This window comes from Eurosta solidaginis, chromosome 5 (genome assembly GCF_040869045.1).
Source record: "Eurosta solidaginis isolate ZX-2024a chromosome 5, ASM4086904v1, whole genome shotgun sequence".
NCBI classification, from domain to species: domain Eukaryota; kingdom Metazoa; phylum Arthropoda; class Insecta; order Diptera; family Tephritidae; genus Eurosta; species Eurosta solidaginis.
The window spans coordinates 264,575,170-264,596,840 of NC_090323.1; the positions used below are offsets into that span (position 1 = coordinate 264,575,170).

At 36.3% G+C, this 21,671-nt stretch overlaps 1 protein-coding gene across 40 annotated transcripts in view; it reads right to left on the bottom strand.

Annotated features, from left to right (window-relative positions):
- Pdp1 (PAR-domain protein 1) overlaps nucleotides 1–21,671 on the bottom strand; it is a 280,156-nt gene that overhangs the window by 33,335 nt on the left and 225,150 nt on the right. The window lies entirely within an intron of this gene.

A 21,671-nucleotide genomic window follows, 5' to 3' on the forward strand; every position in this document is an offset into this window, starting at 1 on the left:
AATAATTGAATATTCAATTATTATGTTCTTTCTAAGAGAAAGTGAAAATAAAGAAAGAAATATTTACTGGCATTTTGCGATGGTACCATTTCGAAAACGGACATGAATTCATCATCAGGCTATTTCGTAATGTTATCAAAGATTTCACCGAGATTCGAACCGCGAATCACACGGTGAAACTGCAGTTGCCTTAACCACTAGGCTATCCTGCTTATATTTGTTTCCTTGCTTAATTCAGTTTATCTCATTTCTACACTAACAACACAATTGAGACATTCTGGCTCTATATTAATTTGTGTGTACGTAGATTTGTTTTTGTAAGATTTCTTTTTCGTTGCGAATGAGAAAACCGGTGAAACCTTTGATAACATTACGAAATTGCCTGATGATTCGTGACGGTTTTCGAAATGGTACCATCGAAATATGCCAGTAAATGTTTCTTTCTTTTTTTCAGTTTCTCTTAGAAAAAACATAATAATTGAATATTCAATTATTATAAGCCGGTGTTAAGCTCATGAATTCTTAAATAATAAGTATAAATTGAACACACCATTAAAAAAACAAACATAAATTTATTTCTTGTTTAGATTAAGTCAGGTTAGGTCGAATGGCTGCCATGCCCTCTGGGGGAGTCCATTTATACAACGTGAAGGTCCTTTGTGATACCACATAAGATAACGGTGACATATATAAGCTATGTGATAATCGTTGCAAAACAACGATGTAATTTCGAATAAGTCCGATCTTGACCTTGAAAAGGTGTTTCGGAAATTCTAGTGAGCTGAGACTGAAATGCTTTCGCCATTTTCTGGCAACAGCTGTACAATGAAGCATGAAATGTCTGGAGGATTCCACTTCGTCATTCTCCAAGCAGCTGCAGAAAGAGTGGTTTTCCAGTATATTGACGGTTACCGCATGGACTCCCATTGGACAATGATCCATCAAAACTTCAATAATCATTAAAAGATGAGCCAAAGTGAGTGAATCCGTGAGTGGTCCTAACCATTTCAGCAGACCGCCTGCTATGCACTTCCGGCCAAAAGGACTTCGCTATTCTGTAAGAGATTCGCCCAGCGTTTGCTTAGCTGACTCGATGCCTTTTTATAGAGAAGAAGACCATAGCTGGCCGAAGGTAATTCGTATTTCTTTCGCAGTTGAATTTGGGGCTTCAATAGCCGCTTGGTTATCGAGATAAATGTTGAATTCTCTGGACAGCATAATAGCGGCAACTCTCTTGCATCTGTCTACTTCAAAATTTGCCCCAATTTCTCAAATCTACTATAGCGCTATGGAAATTGAGTTCCTTAAATAAAATGTTACGAACTGAATGTTCCATACGAGTAAAAAATAAAGTCCCCTTTACATTCTTATCGTACATCCTACTTCCCCTACCTCTCGCCATCACTTCCCTCTCCTCTCTTTCGCTTCCTTTCGCTATCTCTTTCGCTTTCTATCACTCTGCCTTTAGCTCTCCGTCTACATCTGTGTCCCCTTTTCATCCGCAAACTTTAAACAAACATATATATAATCTCTATGTCAAAGTAATTGCGGGATTAAAGGGCATTTAGCTCCTGCTTAATAGGAGACACGCAAAATTTTCAACCAAATGACGTCGGACTTATGCCAAAATAAGTTTTAAATCTATTTATAGTTCGGAGGCGATCACTTGCATATGTTTCACCCAGTGATCCCTTGAGCTCAATGTTAACATTTTCCACGTGTTTTGCCTACCACACCGAGGGTCCTGGGTTCAACTCCCGGGCAAAGTAACATAATAAATTTAGCAAAAAGTTTTTTCAATTACAATTTTTTTTTAATCGATTTCGCCCCTCGGTTGTGATTTGGCAAACACTCTGAGTGTATTTTTGCCGTGAAGAGCTTCTCAGTGAAAATTCATTTGTCTTGCCTTCATCTGATTCCGTTCGGAGTCGGCAAACACAATTTGTAGGGAAAATTAAAAAGATCACGAGAAGCTCGGCTAAGATATCTTCGGAGCTACTATATCGCATCAAGTACTTTTTTTTTTTTAATTATTTACACACCCATTTCGATAATAACTGACGGTAATTTTTTGGTCGTTTGAAAATTTAATTCAAGCCATGTTTTTGTGATTTATAACCACAATTACAATGCACGATTATAACTATAAGTGGCCTTAAATTTTTTATATATTTTATATTAAATTGAAAAAGATATTAAAAACTTTCACGCATTCAAACAAAATATGCAAATTTAATGCAAATATAAAAATCTGCCCATTTCCACCGCCTTCGTAAGGAAGTAACCATTCAAAATGAAGACAAACGAAACAGAGATTTAAAGAAACGACACCCAAACGATGAACGAATATACACAATTACAATAGAAATCAAAATCTTTTCATTCGCATGCATCACGAAGATCAAAAATAAAAGTCAGAGTGCTGGATAAACGGTAAATTTTAACGAATTTCGCATGTTATTAAAAAAAATTATGATTTGCATAAATTTGGTGGCAACTGAACCGCCATATGTCACTATCCAACCTTAAAAAAAATGTCTGAACAAAAGACCTAAAACAACAAAAAAAAAAAAAAAACAATATAACAAAAACAATCGTTAACGTTTTCACTTTCATTAGAAGCGCTCGAGTGGCGTAACTGGTCAAGCGAGTGATCGCATATTAAAAAAAAATTCGTATATAAAATTTAATTTTAATAGTAATATGTAAAACTAAAAGTAAAATTAAATGAGTAGCGCCGTCGAAAGCGTTAACTTACATGAGTATGTGTGGCCGCGCATGCGTTGTGTTTTAAAGCGGCAATAACCCAATTTCAGTTGGGACTACGACAACGCATTGTCTACTGAGTAGTGACTACTACCTGCGTACATATGTACATATATGATGGCCTTAATGATATTCGAATGAAGGCGGCAACATTTTTTGGATCATAACAGACAAAGAAAGTAAATGAAAAATTATAAAACGGAATTGAAGAAAACACCAAAACGATTCATACCAAAATTAAAATATATTTTTAATTGTGCGTCTAAGCGCAAAAAGTTATTTCCATGCCTTTTGTCCATATTTGTTTTTGTCATTGTATTGGCATACTTATACAAATACGGTTGAATAATATTCGGTGTGATTAACATGTAATGTAGGTGTATTAGCAACCGATTCCCATAGTTAGTTAAAATAAAAATGATACAACAATGATAAAAAAGTAAAGAACTACCCAATTAACATTTAGACTTGAGTCCAAGCTTGCACTTAAACATGACTCTAATCGGACTAAAATGTAAGATAACTGTATTTAAAATGAAATTTTATGATTTGAATATATTTTATTCCTTTAAAATTGATTGATGTGGTCCTTTTTCTGCTTTTTTTATTGATAATGTTGGAGGTCAACTTGAGCTCTATAACTTTCTCAAATATTGGAGAACGGCGGCCGCTGTGGTCTGATGGTAGCGGGCTCCGCGTACCACGCCGAAGATCCCGGGTTAACACCCCGGGCAAAGCCAGATCAAAATTTTAGAAACAAGTTTTTTCAATTAGAAGAAAATTATTCCGTTTAAGTGACTTAAACTATGAACATTTTTCGTTCGTTTGTTTCATTAGCCATTGAGTGTGCTTGTAATTCTCAACTGGTTAATGAACTATTCTAAAGACATAGTTTAAATTTTTTATCCCAAAGGGGGGTGTTTCAAAGCAAAACAGGGTGGCTCAAACCGCAGCCAATACCTTGGAGGCCCCAGAGCTTTCCCCAATGAATACACACAAGGTGTAACAGGCGCATAGCGACCTCTCTCTAAACAATGAAATATTATACAGTCCACTAAACATAACAAAATAATATAAAAAACCAAAAAATCTATTCGCCCGTCGAATCACCAAAGCTTAGACAATTATAAGCGAGGTCTACCCTTGGCAGTGTTTCGCAAGCACTCCGAGTGTATTTCTGCCATGAAAAGCTTCTCAGTGAAAACTCATCTGCATTTAAAATGTATCAACAACGTTGTTATCGACAACGTTTTTAGCGGACATTTTTGGGTCGGACAGGGTATACATGAAAATTTTACAATCAAGTGAAAATTGTTTTTTTAGCAGGTCATGAAAAAAACCTTAAAAATTAAAGTCAAAAAAAAGTCAAAAAAATGAAATTTCGCAGGCTCGAAAACTATCTTTTTGGATATGCGTAGTGGAACTTTTGAAACTATTGAAATACGCCCTATACAATAGGTTATGTTATTCGGTCCACCTTGTCAATATAGCCAGATAACCCACTAAAACCTTTCTCAGTGTATTCAGAAATTTATTTCAGGTTATATGGATGAGCCAATATTTATCAGTCCCTATCCTTAAAGTCCTGAAGTAGGTTCATTATCACGACCCAAAGCAGGGAAGAAGCAACACCCCCTGTGGCGTTCCCCGTATCACCTTTCTCTAAGCCGTCGCCTGGCCGCTCTGCCGCTTCATGTCTGCAACTCAACAAATTTGTGAGGAATTCTACCAGAGCCGAATTGACTACCAGTGTTGAAAATTTGCCTTCAATTGCCGCTCTTATAACACTGTTTAAGGCTCTTTTAGGAGAATGAAAAGTCGTACACCAGCGTTGGGCTTGTCAGCATGCCAAGCTGTCAACAACCCCTTTTAGGGAATCCTGCTTCTAAAGCAAAGATCAATCAAATAAAATTTGAATGGATTAATGCTTTATCTCACTGTGCAGAGCTTAAAAGGACACCAAAAGAAACTATAAAGCTTCTTAAGGCAAAAATAATGACAAACAATTTTTAATAATCGGTTGTTAAATAACCAAGTTATAATAAAAAATAGTTTCGGTTGTATTTGTGAGGATCAAAAATGATTAAAAAAAATTTGTCGGAGAGACCCTCTCAATATAAGTCAAACTTAGGGGCGGACTTTTGGCACCTTTTTTGTTTCGTATGGGGAGCAAGCTAGTCTATTGTAGACTCTTAATGTCTATTATAAAATATTTGATGTTTCATATTATGTTACTTTATTCATAATTTTTATGCTGACTGTTTGCATGACTACAACAAACCAACAACAACTACCCATGTTTTGTACATTCATACAAACAAACAAATTTAATGTATGGGATTTTACTGGACCGTAGCATAAATGCGGAATTAAACTTTCACTTATATCACGTGGTTTAAACGTTTAAAGTTTTTGTTGTAAATTTTTTGGCTTTTAATTTTAACTTTTTGAGTTGCTCATAAAACTTTTAAATACTGCTTTAGATTTACGCTTGTGTCTACTATTACTGCATTTACGTAATACGGATAGAAAGGAAAAGTGTTTGCAAAATTGACTTAGTTCTGTGTGTACCTGAGTTAAACGCAGAAAATTCAAAACGAAATATAGCTACCTACAATGGAGCGCAAAGAAATGGAATTTTCTGTTAGACTAGACCAGAAATACACAAAGCCGTCAGAGTTTCGAATGCAAACGCTACTTTTTTGTAGTAGTATGTGGGTACAGAGAGATTGTTTGAACATAGAACTCACATATGGGATGTTTAGGTACAGTTACAAGCGAAAACTGATTGGCGGCTTGTTTTGATAAATACCCGTCGCTGCGCTCATACGACCTGTAGGTGAACGCCGAACAGTTGTTCAAAGCTCTTCGAACCTCTCGGGTGCAACATTGGACTAGACAAACTGTTTGAAAACATATAACTTCAGCGATCTTTCGTTTTGGCTCGCTCATTTGTGTAGACGAAGAGATTCAGGTGTTTCATAGGCTCCGATTCTAATGTTTTACTCCCCACCTGCTGATTTGATGTGCTAGATGGTGTTTGTTTTTAAATTAAGAAAGTAAGATTCTTTCAATATGGTCCCCTAGGATTTTTGAAGAAAATTTGTTGATAACTAATATCTCAAATCATAGTTGTAGGAATGTACCAGCATCTATATCTATATCTTCTATAAATCTTATAAAATAAAGTCGCTAAATGTCATGTACGCACATCACTTCACACAGAATGCTCCGATTTTAAAACGGTTTTTGCATTTGAAAGCTTAGCTACGTGAGATGGATGTTGTCAATATAATTTGAAGATATATATTATAGGGGCGTGGCAAATTACCAAAGTGTAGTACAAAATCATAAAATTTTTGTTTACATAGCTATAACTCATAAACGGATGGATGTATTTAAAAAATTCTACTTTGCAGTAAGACTTTGAAATATTTATCTTCGTTCTGCATAAAAAAAAAATACTTCATTCCTTTCTTATATCAGCCAAATTGTTTAAACAAAAGAAACATTTTTACCAAAAAATGCGTGCGTGTGGTTGTTCGGTGTCAACTGTGCGCGCAAATTGCTTTTGAGTGTGGCATGATGCGACACATACGTTATATATACATAGCATTCGCTGCGTTATTTAACTTCGGGCGTATGTTTATAGGCATGTATTGATGTACGTATGTATGTATTTTCATATCATATCAGCTTGATATATGTATGTACATACATATTTATGCAACATAAATGGTTAATGGTTAATGCAACATAAATGGTTAAGAATGCTTGCATCTCTTGAAAAATACAATTTCGTTAAAAATATTGAACATTTCCTTAAAATTCTTAAATCGCTTTTTCTGTCCCTATGTCCTTTTGAATGCTTAAACTATTAAAACTAAGCAACGGATTTTGATGCGCCTGTTTTTTAATAGATAGAGTGATTGAAGATTGTAGATTGTATAATAACATCAATTAAGTAGGGGAGAAATACCGTTATTTTTGAAGTTTCTAATGTGATGTATATATGTATATAAAAGAAAGTGGTATTAGTTACACTATTTATAGCTCAAGAACGGATGAACAGATTTGGCTGAAAATTGGTGGAGGGGTAGCTTAGAACCAGGAGACAGATATGGGATACTTTTTATCCCGTTCGGGATAGGGTCTTGAGATCAAAACGTGGACCTGGGTAATCATGGGATATGTTTGTACAATATGGGTATCAAATAGAAGCTGTTTATGAGTGCTTTAGTACAGGGTAGTTTTCACACCTATTGGTGACTAGGGTCTCGAGATATAGGCCAAACCGTGGATAAGAGTAACACTAGGATGTGTTTTTATGTTATGGGTATCAAATTGAAGCTGTTGATGGATGCTTTAGTGCAGGGTAGTTTTCATACTATTGGTGACTAAGGTCTCGAGATATAGGCCAAACAGGGGATAAGGGTAACACTAGGATGTGTTTTTATGTTATGGGTATCAAATTGAAGCTGTTGATGGGTGCTTTAGTACAGGGTAGTTTTCATACTATTGGTGACTAAGGTCTCGAGATATAGGCCAAACCGTGGATAAGAGTAACGCTAGGATGTGTTTTTATGTTATGGGTATCAAATTGAAGCTGTTGATGGGTGCTTTAGTACAGGGTAGTTTTCATACTATTGGTGACTAAGGTCTCGAGATATAGGCCAAAACGTGGATAAGGGTAACACTCGAGTGTGTTTTTATGTTATGGGTATCAAATTGAAGCTGTTAATGAGTGCTTTAGTACAGGGTAGTTTTCACACCTGTTGGTGACTAGGGTCTCGAGATATAGGCCAAACCGTGGATAAGAGTAACACTAGGATGTGTTTTTATGTTATGGGTATCAAATTGAAGCTGTTGATGGGTGCTTTAGTACAGGGTAGTTTTCATACTATTGGTGAATAAGGTCCCGAGATATAGGCCAAAACGTGGACCAGGGTAACACTAGAATGTGTTTTTACATTATGGGTATCAAATTGAAGCTGTTGATGTGGATGGATACCCCTAGAATGTGTGCGTAATATGGATATCAAATGAAAGCTGTTGCTGAGAGCTTTAAAATAATTTTCATTGTGATATTCGATTTAGTCACATCAACCTGGAGAAGCTGATAAATATGCATGCGAAGCTTTCCCTATCGCTAATACAACACCGTAAATCAGTTGCACTTATTGAGCACATGACTGACCCATAGTTCTCAACAGTTTTAAGAAATTGAAAATATCGAATATACTAAGTCCCAATAAAATCTGTGAATTATTGAAGCAGTTTTTTAATAAAAGGTAGAAAAAAAAGTAAGTTATGTAAATTATATAATCAATCAATCAATCCTAGACTCAGTCCCACAAATACATATACTAACAAAAACAAAGCAAAAACAGTATATCCATATATGAAGCTTGTTTTAATTACTTGACGTAATTTGCTACACAAAAACAAAGTGTAACACTTTCTTGCCACTCTTTTCCTTAAACATGCCAGTTCAGTTAGTTCATACCACTCCAATTTTCCAATCCCATGGCATAATTCAAAATTTAGATGAATGAAGTAGCATGAGAAAGTAAAGCGGCAATACAGCGCATGCGCAGCCTACCTTGGTTTGCTGGAATATATTATACCATTTCACCGGTAACTTGATTTACTAAATCAGCTATTCTTTGTACTGTTAGTGTTTTTTTTTGCTTTGGTGGTGTTGCTTGCAATTTTACCCATATATTGTATAATTGTTGCATGTGCGATAACTTTCGCGTTCATTATTGCATAACCAGCTGGCTCATTATAGAAGCCGTTTCCATGTTCAACCCTGCGTTTTTATATACATGCATATGTAGTTGGCCATAAACAAATCTTACGTTATAACAGTTTAACTGTAATAGATAGTAAGCATACTAAATTAAAATAAAATAATTTTAAAAAAATTTTAAGTTAAACGGTTTTTTGAATACAATACTTACATGAAGTAATAATAATACTAAAAGCTAGAAAATAATTAGGTAGGCCCTAAGTACAAGTCATCACAGTCCTCATCAATCTAGGGCGTTGATCAGACATTTAAATAAAAGCGTTGGACGCGTCAAATTTCTATTGATAGTGATAAGTAAGACCAACTGAACCTTAATCAGGTTGTGCTACGCTCCACATTTTTAGAAATTTCACGCGCCCAACGCTTTTATTTAATTGTCTGATGAACACCCTAGATTGATGAGGAGTGTGACGACTAGTACTTAGGGCCTACCTAATTATTTTCTAGCTTTTAGTATTATTATTATTGTTTTCAATAAAACCGTTTACCTTAAAACATTTTTTTTGATTATTTTATTTTCAAGTTTTTAGTCTTTATTTAATTGCCTATTATTTCTCATTCTATTTAGTTCATTTAGTGACTCATTATTACAGAACTCTTTCCTGACAATTTGTTACAATCTAAGTCCTCAATACATGATCCTTCCAAAGACTTTACTTGACTCGGCGCCACTTATGCTTGTTCCTCCTCGAACTCCAAAGTACAATTATTTTTTATATCACAATCCTTGCGCCACTTCGCGGCGATTTTTTTCATATGTCGCTTTCTATTCATGTATGTAATATGTTTTCCAAATATGAGCTAAATCGGACCACAAGTACGATTTGTTGAAATATTTCGATCCATGCGCCACCTATCGGAGTTTTTTATCTTATTATTGCATTGTCATCGGGTTCTGAACTACATATATTCCAAGTTTCAAGCTTGTAGCTTATCGGGAAGTTATTTAATTTTTAATTACAAAATATGTTCACAAGGGCCATGCGTCCGGCCGGCCGGCCGGCCTGCAAAGCTAAATAAAACCGTTTTAAAAGTGGAAGACACACAAATGAAAGTACCCCTGCGAAAAATGGACGTACCCGACAGTGTACACTGGCGATCAAAGAAGACTTGTTAGACAGTGTACATAGGGATACGAAGAGGACCTGTCCGACAGTGCCCGTAGCGATACAAGGAGAAGTTTTCGACACTGCCCGTAGGAGTACAAAGAGGGCGTGTCGAACGAAAACGGTAGGAAAAGGACCTATCCGACAGTACCCGTAGAAGTATGAAGAAGACACGTCCGATACTCCCCCTTTAGGCATAAAGAGGTAAAATTGGTCTCTTCATAGGACAAAACAAAAGGGATCCAACCTTAAAAAAAATTGGCTATAGCATTTGCGACTCATTACGGATTCGTCCTAGACTAATGGTATTTCTTACAGGGGAACAATAGCATGCAAATATTTTGTGAAATCACCTTATTTAAAGTTAAGTTGTGGTAATCTGTTTATACATATAACGGTACGTCTATTTGTCTTCATTACTAAATTAAGACATTCCGGATAAGCCTTAAGCAGGAAGGAACATCCTGTAATTTTTTTTTTTTTTTTTTATTAGTTGACATTTTCTGTTTGACACAAACAAATTTATTTGTACAGCAATATTTGTGGAATAATTATTTTCGATACTAGCGAGCACCCAAGATAAAGTTGTCCTAGAGAAAAGCAAGGGAAGCCTAGGTGAGTCCCTGCAACTTTGAGGGTTTTGTCTTGACCCGACAAGGTTCAGAGATTATCATGAAATGGACGCGAAAAGTTAGAAATTAATTGGATTGATCTCGGCTACAATCTTTCTATGATTTTGAAATGGGCCAGGAAGTAATCCCGCTATGAGCAAAAAAGTTCTAAGGCACGATAGAGCTTCATCCCCCGAGATTCCTTCAACCTTTTGTAGGTGAATTTATGGAGGTTTAGTTCTACGTTTTGACACTATATTGCATCCAGAATGCATTTAACCGAATGTTCAAGTGATATCACATTATCACATCGCATTGCGGTATGTCAAAGCTCTACCTATACTTACAGGTTATATTACAAACATTTTTGGCGCCCGATTATGCGGCCAGCTAGCACGCGTATCACTTTGCATCCACAGTTACCATTGCATACAATTCTCTGATAGCTCTCATTCCTGTACCACACATTTCCCTAATACTAATATTAAATATTACAAATATTCGGACTTCCTGGTTCACATTACTGTCTTTCACTCCAAAATTCTATTAGATATTGAAATATAACCGGTGTCCTTTTCCAAGCCCCTGAGAATAAAAGTACCGGAATTCGATATAGAAATTGATGCATGAAGGAATATATATATGACCCGGTCTATGAAAAGGTGGCTTATGACTCAAAACAGAAATTGCGAGAAACAGCTGTTAAAGATAAACAATTCATTTCTTCAGTTTCTCAGTAGTTTTTCTTTTGCATTATGAACAGTCATGCCCAAAAGGCAAAGCACAAACCAGTTTCTGACCGATATTTTGGTTTCATTGCCATCAAAAAAAAAATGCTATCAAAAAAATCTGAGGATGCTTCACCAGCCACCAAAGTGGCATCGAAGAAACCAAAGGCTTCATGGTCTTTCATTTGTGCTCTTCTTTCTCTACATTTTTAGTACACTTCTAAGCAAGTTAGGACTTTCTAGTTTTCAACACGTGAAAGAGCGTCTGAAAAACTTTCGAAATTAGAAAAAAGTGGAACAATTTTTTTGAGTCCTAAGCCACCTTTTCATAGACCGGGTCACATATAATTAAACACTGAGTAAAAAAAAAAACACTTTTTGTTTGATACCCATATTGGCAGCTATCGTATAATTAAAAAAAAAAGCATTCCAACAGGTGGTAACACCTAGGTGGTAGGTAGGTACACTAAACATGTACTAAATTTCATGAATATCGGTTTAGTCGATTCCTATATGGTACTGGATATGCAAAGTGAAGAATTTAATACTATTTTTATATAATCACCTAACATCCCAACTGCGATAATTGAATACATACACATACACATACATGTACTTATGTACATATTAACGAGTAATGACTCTATACTTTATCCTACTTATATTTTACTTCCATTAAATGTACTGAATTTATCGGACGTATCGTGTTTTATTTGCAAACTCTAACAGAAAGGAATGCATATGACATTATTAGATGGCCACTCAAGGTAGTATTTAGGTAAGGTTGAACTGATCAGTCCTTGAGGACTTAACATAGACTGAGTGAGTCCGTAGTTTTACAAGAGGTTTGTTTAACGACCAAACTGAAAAACCCTATAAAAAACCTGGACCTTTGTTATGAAGTAACTCCGTGCTCTTGGAAATTACAGGAAGCTTCCTACGATCTAAGCCAATTGCTGCTTTTAGATCTAATACCTGTTCACTGAAAGAAAAAGACTGGTAAAATCAACCGATATACGGGTAAATTCAACCGAAATTTCTGTCAAATTTTTATCCATCGCTACAAGATGTTGAATCAACTGCGCACAAATCGTTGATTCGTAATTGACCGTTTTAGTAGTAAAATGAGCAAACAAAGTTGTTGCGACAGCTTTGTACGAAAGTACCGATGTTGCGGCATTTGCAAGGCAGATGAGTTTTCACTGAGATCTTTTCAGTGCCGAGGGGCGACCCCGCTGAGGAAAATTTTCTTCTAATTGAAAAACCTTATTTCTAAAATTTTTATGTTGCTTTACCCGGGGTTTGCACCCAGGGTCTTCGGTGTGGTAGGCGGAGCACGCTACCACAACACCACGATGGCCGCCATATACATACGTAAATATGTGCATACATATAGTACACAGCATACATGTGTACAATGTAGAGAGCGCAGTGAGCGTAAAATCTTTTGATATTGGCTCATGTATTGACTGTTGATCGCTGTTGAAATGACCAGTGAGATCAGTTGTGTTAAGCTTAAGAGCGACAATTTATCTTCTGTTGAAATGACTAAACTAATTTGCTCGCTTGACAAAGAACTCGGTCGAATTAGAGAATACTCCTATTGTATCTCTATTAGAGTACACATTTCCCCGCGTGTTGCTGTAAATTAAGGCATTCAACACTTCCTTGCTTCTTTCTCATTAAAGAGTTGAAGTAATGTTGGAGTTAAAAGCCTTTTTTAATTCAAAATAATAGTACACATTCATGATAAGTTAATTTGCTACAATATGTATCTACTTATGTATACGTGCGAGTTAACTTATGCAGGAATAATTGAAACTAACATCTACACGTTTTCAAGCAACTACAACAAAAAAACTTGGCGCTATTCCATTTAACCAGAAACTGGGCTACTGTGCAACGATGACAAAGCGCAAATCTGCGCCAAAATGGTCATTAAGACGGCTACCACCAATTTTGTAAAGCCGTCAAAGTCGACATATCATCAAGCAAGGCACACATACATATACATATATATATACGCACACACGTGTATACATATATATATATACACATATATATATTCACGTATGTTTACATTTAACTTGGCGCGTGGTAACGAATAGCTGATGCATTTAAGACTGGCCAAATGCTGCTCGCGCGACGTCATATGTTGACTGTTTGATTTCTTGTCCTTTGATTTATTTATTTTGACTTTGTTCATATATTTTCATGTACGTATGTTTGATGTATGTAAACTTCACATGATAAATATATAAACATGTCCCTGCATATGCGCACATTAGTTTTTGTTTTTTTTTTTGGAGGTGCGAAATGTGGGTTATTTACTTACACCATTTCACTTCCTTATGGTTTAGTAATTATCCGCAATTTTTATACTCAGTTGAGCTGAGCTCACAGAGTATACTAACTTTGATTGGATAACGGTTGGTTGAACAGGTATAAAGGAATCGAGATAGATATAAACTTCCATATATCAAAATCATCAGTATCAAAAAAAAATTTATTGAGCCATGTCCGTCCGTCCGTCCGTTAACACGATAACTTGGGTAAATTTTGAGATATCTTGATGAAATTTGGTATGTAATTTGGTAGGCACTCATCTCAGATCGCTATTTAAAATGAACGATATCGGACTATAACCCCGCCCACTTTTTCGATATCGAAAATTTCGAAAGACCGAATAAGTGCGATAATTCATTACCAAAGACGGACAAAGCGATGAAACTTGGTAGGTGAGTTGAACTTATTACGCAGAATAGAAAACTAGTAAAATTTTGGACAACGGGCGTAGCACCGCCCACTTTTAAAAGAAGGTAATTTAAAAGTTTTGAAAGCTGTAATTTGGCAGTCGTAGAAGATATCATGATGAAATTTGGCAGTAACGTTACTCCTATTACTATATGTATGCTTAAAACAAATTTGCAAAATCGAAGAATGACCACGCCCACCTTAAAAAAAATTTTTTTTAAGTCAAATTTTAACAAAAAATTTAATATCTTTACTATATAAATAAATTATGTCACCATTCAACTCCAATAGTGATATGGTGCAACAAAATACAAAAATAAAAGACAATTTCAAAATGGGCGTGGCTCCGCCCTTTTTCATTTAATTCGTCTAGAACACTTGTAGCGCCATAAGTCGAACAAAAATTTACCAATCCTTGGGAAATTTGGTAGGGGCTTAGATTCTAGGACGATAACTGGTTGCAGCCGCGCCCAGTTTTTATACACAGTCGACCGTCTGTCCTTCCGCTCGGCCGTTAACGCGATAACTTGAGCAAAAATCGATTTATCTTTACTAAACTCAGTTCACGTACTTATTTGAAATCACTTTGTATTGGTATAAAAAATGACCGAAATGCTACTATGACCACGCCCACTTTTTCGATATCGAAAATTACGAAAAATGAATAAAATGCCATAATTCTATACCAAATACGAAAAAAGGGATGAAACATGGTAATTGGATTGGTTTGTTGACGCAAAATATAAATTTAGAAAAAAACTTTGTAAAATGGGTGTGACACCTACCATATTAAGTAGAATAAAATGAAAAAGTTCCTCCGGGGGAAATCAGAAGCCCTTGGAATCTTGGCAGGAGTACTGTTCGTGGTATGACATGTATAAATAAATTAGCGGTACCCGACAGAAGATGTTCTGGGTCACCCTGTTCCACATTTTCGTCAATATCTCGAAAACGCCTTCACATATACAACTACCAGCACTCCCTTTTAAAATACTCATTAATGCCTTTAGTTTGATACCCATAGCGTACAAATAAATTTTAGAGTCAGCCCTGGTCCACCTTTATGGCGACATCCCTAAATGGCGTCCACCTGTAGAACTATGGCCCAATCCCTCTTAAAATACTCTTTAATACATTCCATTTAATACACATGTCATACAAACACATTCCAGGCTTACCCTAGGTTAATTTTCCTACATGGTGATTTTTCCTTATTTTGTCTCCATAGCTCTCAACTGAATATGTAATGTTCGGTTACACCCGAACTTAGCCTTCCTTACTTGTTTCGTTTGTTTTGTTTTCACTTTTAAAATTTCTTTGATTGGTTTCACGTTTCGCTGTTTACTCTCTTGGAGTGTTTAAAGTAAATGCAATTTTTACAAATATGTGTACATACATACATACATATGTACGCACGAAATGATTTTTTTGGCATATTTGCGAAAGTGTGCTGGTTTACTTAATAAATATATAAATATATATGTACGAATATGTGTGTTAAGCATATGCATTTAAGTAATTAACAAATACCAATACGTCAGTTTTGAGCCCCCAGCGGGTTAGGGGGTCAGAATATATCCGCGGTAGGTATGCCTGTCGTAAGAGGCGGCTAAAATACCAGATTCAAGAGGCTGTGTAGTGCAACCCTTTCAGGTTGCCAGGGCAATATATAGCTTCTCCAAACGCAATTGTCAACCTCACCTATCCGCGGCGAATCCTGTTTCACTAACAGACGAGGCTCTGGCGACACCAAGCTCCTCATGGAACTTGGGGGTGGGGAGGGAGGTATGGCCTGAAGGTTTAATGTGGCCATATAAATCGTTCCCGAGATGGTCGGGCTAGCATCTTAAAGGTGCCGTGTTATCGGAGCGTACCGGTCTGTATCCGGCAAAGGACCATCTTATCCATAACATTCCCCAAAGCCTTCGTGGAGAAACCTTATCGCTACAACAACAACAGCAACACGTAAGTTTTGAATGGGAAAATTGTATAGCTACATATTTATAAATATCGAACCTTAACAGTAAATTTAGTGTGACCAACAGGTAAAGTTGTACAGGATAACGTGTTTAAAGTTCCACAACATAGTTCCAAGAGGCATTATTCTAAGAAAAAAGTTCACACTATGTTAGTATACAAGGGTTGAGGTAATCCCAACTATTTTGCTAGAAATTTTACCCCTTGGAAACATTGGATGGCACTTTGAAAAACTTCTTCTTGAAAAATTTAAAGTGGGTCAATAGACGAATTAGTTTCCCAAATAAATAGCTACCTTCACAGTCTTTCTAGTTTCTTCACTTCGCGCAACCTGGAACTATAACCGACCAAATCCACGGCCACTCGTTTTGCGACGTGGAAGAAACAGATGACGCCAATAGTGGATGTTCAAGTCGAAACATCTCGCTCACTCAAAAAAACTTAGGGCTAACGTGCGATAACATTGTTATTGCGTTTTCTTTTCTAGAAATAATGTTACACTGTTACCTTTTCTCCGCGCTCTCAGAAGTTTGCGGCTTTATTCCACAAAGTAAGGGAATATCACTACCAGCAATTTCACACATTTTTCAAAGCGCCAACTTTCACAATTCAAGAGTGGGGATAACACTGGTGTAACGTTATTTCCAGAAAAGAAAACGTCATTACCTTGAAGTAACATGTCCCTGAAATTATATCCGCCGCTTGCCTGAAGCCCTTCGGAAAGAATAAAGGAACGCCACGCGTCGCCAGTTTTGTCACTTTACCTTAAGAAAATACATACTGGAAAAGGCTACCAAAATAGTGCAGTCAGAACTGCCACGGGATGTGTTATTTTCACCCCTGAACATCATGTGCAAAGTAAAGAAAAGATGCTCAGCATAAAATAGCATAATAAAATGCTGAGCAGAGAGTTTTTGCTGAATTGTTACAAGCCAGGACATCCCAGCAAAAAACTACTTGATCTAGCCCATCCTCGAAGAGGGATAAGGAAATATTTCATTAGAACTTTGATGAGATCTGGGGCCTACTCTCTAGATCCAGATATCTAAGTATAAGGAGGCCCCAAGTCTAATCTATATTGAATGGGTGAACACCGACAGCAGTAGGGCAGGATTGAGAACACGTTCTTTCCAACCTCCCAATGAGATGACTCCAAGACTCGCCCGTTGGGACCACCAGTTCCCGTGCTGATCGGAATCTTATGCATTCCGACACCCCAAATTCTAGAAATTCTATTATAATCTAAGTTTTAGGCTTAAAACGCCTTAATAATAACTAAATAATAATAATACTGTGTCCTGTATAGTGAAACCCATTATCAATATACACTATCCAACCCTAGAAGAGGAAAAAGAAGGAAAAAGAAAACTACCAACGGAGACAAGAGTTACTCGGGCCCAACTTCGTCCTCGGTACTGTCACAGGTTAAGCTTATACTTGTTCAGAATCAACCCCAACATCCGTAATACACATATGCTTTGCATGCGATGTGTCCTCATATGACACCAACCATATTTTCAATTGTAAGGTGGAACATTATCCTCTAATACCAGCATCCCTATGATGCAAACCAGTTGAAACTGCTTGTTTCTTTGGACTTTCGTTAGAGGACTTTCATGACAATTTGTTAGTAGTCGCACCCATTGAATGGGGCAAGAAAACAGATTGGTATGCACAGTTTCAGTTAAAACATTCGTAGATGTTAGACATAGAGTATACATATATAAATGCATATTTACAAAATTGTGTATACAAGGAAGCGAGGCATTCAAATGGCCTGTAGGTGAAAGTTCAAACCTCAGCACCCGTAAAGCTAGCTGATGAAAAAGTGAAATTAAAAAAAAAAAATTTGTGAGTTTTTACTAAAACTAATAAGAAAAAACAGAAGAACTTTGTTGAGGAAATTTTATAAAAATTGCCACTGATATTTTTGCTACTGTTCTCCTCCAATCAACTGCATATTTTTCAAATGTACGTTTTCAAAGTATACGATTGAACTATCTAACAGATTGACTAACGATAATAATGATGGCCAACAATGCAGAGCACCAAAGCACTAGCCAATACATCCCTCAACATAGGTTGGAGCTTGTGACCATAAAAAAAAAATAAATGTAAGGCGCGATAACCTCCGAAGAGATCTAAGGCCGAGCTTCTCTTCCAATTTGCGTCGTGCTCCTCTTGATTTTTCCCTACAAATTGGCCGGACGGGACCTACATGTTTTATGCCGACTCCGAACGGCATCTGCAAGGCAGATGAGTTTTCACTGAGAGCTTTTCATGGCAGAAATACAATCGGAGCGCTTGCCAGACACTGCAGAGGGGCGACCCCGCTTAGAAAAATTTTCTTCTAATTGAAAAATCTTATTTCTAAAATTTTGATGTTGCTTTGCCCGGGAGTTGAACCCAGGGCATACGGTGTGATAGGCGGAGCACGCTACCATCACACCACGGTGGCCGCCGTGACCATGGACCTGCCAAAAACCTATGTGATCCTCCAAGCATGTACCCTTCCCCAAATTACCTTGCATAAACCAACAATTTTCAACCATCTTAGGAAATTTAAGAACACATACATACATATGTTAGCAACATAATGTCATTTTATATCAAGGCACCACAAAATTATAACCATTTCTAATCAAAATTCTTATCAACAACATCACCGCAAGTTTCCCTCGCTTTCAAATGCAGCCAAACAAAATTTAGTTTATTACCGAGAAAAATTTTGTATTGCAGCATAAACTAAGTATGAAATAAGAAGCAACATCTAAAACTGGAAAAGAAATTTACAAGTATTATGTCAGTTTGAGTACTGCTCGGAATATAACAACAATACAAACTAGTAACAAAATATAACAACCAAATCTGCGGCAATAACAATAAAATCAAACAACAACAAGAAACAACTAAAAAGCCTGTTTTACAAGTAAATACTAAGCAATGTATAAAATTGTAAGCAGAAAAGCCCGGAAAACATAAAACGATCGTGGTAAAAAAAATATAAACATAGCAAAAACAATATAAACAAAGAAAATAAAGTAATAACAAAAAGTCAGAGATAGCTACAACAACAATAAGCAGACATAAAAACCTGAAATCGCTTAAGAAATGAAAGTGAGAGTTTTTCGTAGCCCCTTCACCTCTTCAACAAAAGCACACAAAAAATTAAGAAAACAATAAAAATAAAAACATTGATAAAAGGTGCGTCTGCATATGACGTAGTCAAACTCAATAAATGTTCATTGTATGCTTCAATTGACTTAGAGTTTTGAATGCGTAAGTTTAAGAATGCATGCGATTTGTTCGTCTTTTTAGGTTATTATTTGAATATTTATCGAAAAGTTATCCGAAAAAGAATGACACGTCTTGAAGAACTACTGCAAGACATGCGTTGTGGATTACAAGTGCTTATTTGTTTTTGTTGGATTAGAAGGAAACATATTTTAGCAAAAATAATAGTCGCCAGGTGGCGCTGGCATATCAACAATTACACACGTGGACACGTGGTTAATATTTTGTTAACAGAGGGAACACATTTTCTGCCCTTTCACATTTGCACTCAAGGTGCTGCTCTAGTTATCTCGGCACACGAAATAAAAAGACAAATATCGTTTCGGCAGTATAAGATTTGACAGAAGAATTCCAAGTAGGAGATCACCAAAATTGGTGGGGAAAGTTGGGTAAGGAAATCTCTGACTATATTTAAACTCATTTCGGTGAGTGATTTTAAGCTGAATCGCTACTCTTTTTACAATATTCTACTCGTTGGCAATGCTCGGTCTACAATTCTCTACGGTTAAGGCATTTGTCCATTTCTTATCACGATAATGCTGCAGAACTGATTGAAAAAAAAAAATTGCAAACTAACGCCCTTTAGCTGGAAGCTTGTTTTCAGGGCTCAAAGCTACTATTTTTAGACCGATATTAAATTTATGTATATTATTACTAGGTTATTTGACCTTCGAGTTGAAAAACTCATATGCCACTATTTTGACCTTGCGAAGATCTACACTTGTTCTTACCATCCTTTTGAGATCTGAAGATGTTTGGACCGACATAGTTTTGTCTGCTTAACGAGCTTAAACCCATAAAAGTATACTTCCCCATACAATGAGGCTCTGGAGCCAAAATTTTTTCGTTTATAATAGATTCCAAGTAGTAGCACAAATTAAAAGTAGTACGCCGCAAATTAGAAGTGTAATTCGGCCTAAATCTCTGCAGATGTATTTTTTTCTGAGAAAATGAGAGTTTAACCCGAAGTGCAGTCACTACACTGTAGCGTTATTTGAGAAAAAGGTGATACGGAAGAAATGGTTTGATAACGGGTTTTTATCGGTTTGAATCAACGAGTTTTGGACGTGTTAGATATTTATTATGGACAAGTCATGAGTTTGTTACAGGTATATTATTGACGAGTTATCCATATGTAATCGAAGTACTATAAATTTGCTTTCGGTAATAATAGGTCTAATCTATGGAAAGTAGTGGGTTAGTAATTTGTTATTGCCGTGTTATCGAAATTTAATAGATTTACTATAAAAAATTATCGATTATTTATCGATATCAGAGTGTTGTCATATTTTTATCAGCGTGTTATCGATATTTTTTTCGGAGAGTTTACAATTTGTTATAGATTTGGTAACGACGACTCGTCGGTTCATTATGAAATGAAAACCGATACAACTTTGATATAATATTCATGACACATTTATAAGAATTTAATAACAAGCGGACAGGAATCCAATGAGAAGTAGATGACTCGGCTATAACAAGCCTATGGCCAACAAGTAAGGAAGGTTAAGTTCGGGTGTAACCGAATATTACATACTCAGTTGAGAGCTATGGTGGCAACATAAGGGAAAATAACCATGTAGGAAAATGAACCGAGGGTAACCCTGGAATGTGTTTGTATGACATGTGTATCAAATGAAAGGTATTAAAGAGTATTTTAAAAGGGAGTGATCCTTATTTCCATAGGTGGACGCCGTTTCGAGATATCGCCATAAAGGTGGACCAGGGGTGACTCTAGAATGCGTTTGTACAATATGGGTATCAAACGAAAGGTGTTAATGAGTATTTTAAAAGGGCTTAGTTCTGCAGGTGGACGCATTTTCGAGATAGCGCCATAAAGGTGGACCAGGGGTGACTTTAGAATGCGTTTGTACGATATGGGTATCAAATTAAAGGTATTAATGAGGGTTTTAAAAGGGAGTGGTGGTAGTTGTATAGGTGGTCGCCTTTTCGAGATATCGGCATAAAGGTGGACCAGGGGTGACTCTAGAATGCGTTTGTACAGTATGCGTATCAAACGAAAGGTATTAATGAGTATTTTAAAAGGGAGGTGTAGGTGTCACACCCATTTTACAAAGTTTTTTTCTAAAGTTATATATTGCGTCAATAAACTAATCCAAATACCATGTTTCATCCCTTTTTTCGTATTTGGTATAGAATTATGGCATTTTTTCGTTTTTCGTAATTTTCGATATCGAAAAAGTGGGCGTGGTCATAGTCCGATTTCGGCCTTTTTTTATACCAATACAAAGTGAGTTCAGATAAGTACGTGAACTGAGTTTAGTAAAGATATATCGATTTTTGCTCAAGTTATCGTGTTAACGGCCGAGCGGAAGGACAGACGGTCGACTGTGTATAAAAACTGGGCGTGGCTTCAACCGATTTCGCCCTTTTTCACAGAAATAAGTTATCGTCCCAGAATCTAAGACCCTATCAAATTTCACAAGGATTGGTAATGTTCGACTTATGGCATTAAATGTATCCTAGACAAATTAAATGAAAAGGGGCGGAGCCACGCCCATTTTGAAATTTTATTTTATTTTTGCATTTTGTTTCACCATATCATTACTGGAGTTGAATGTTGACATAATTTACTTATATACTGTAAAGATATTAAATTTTT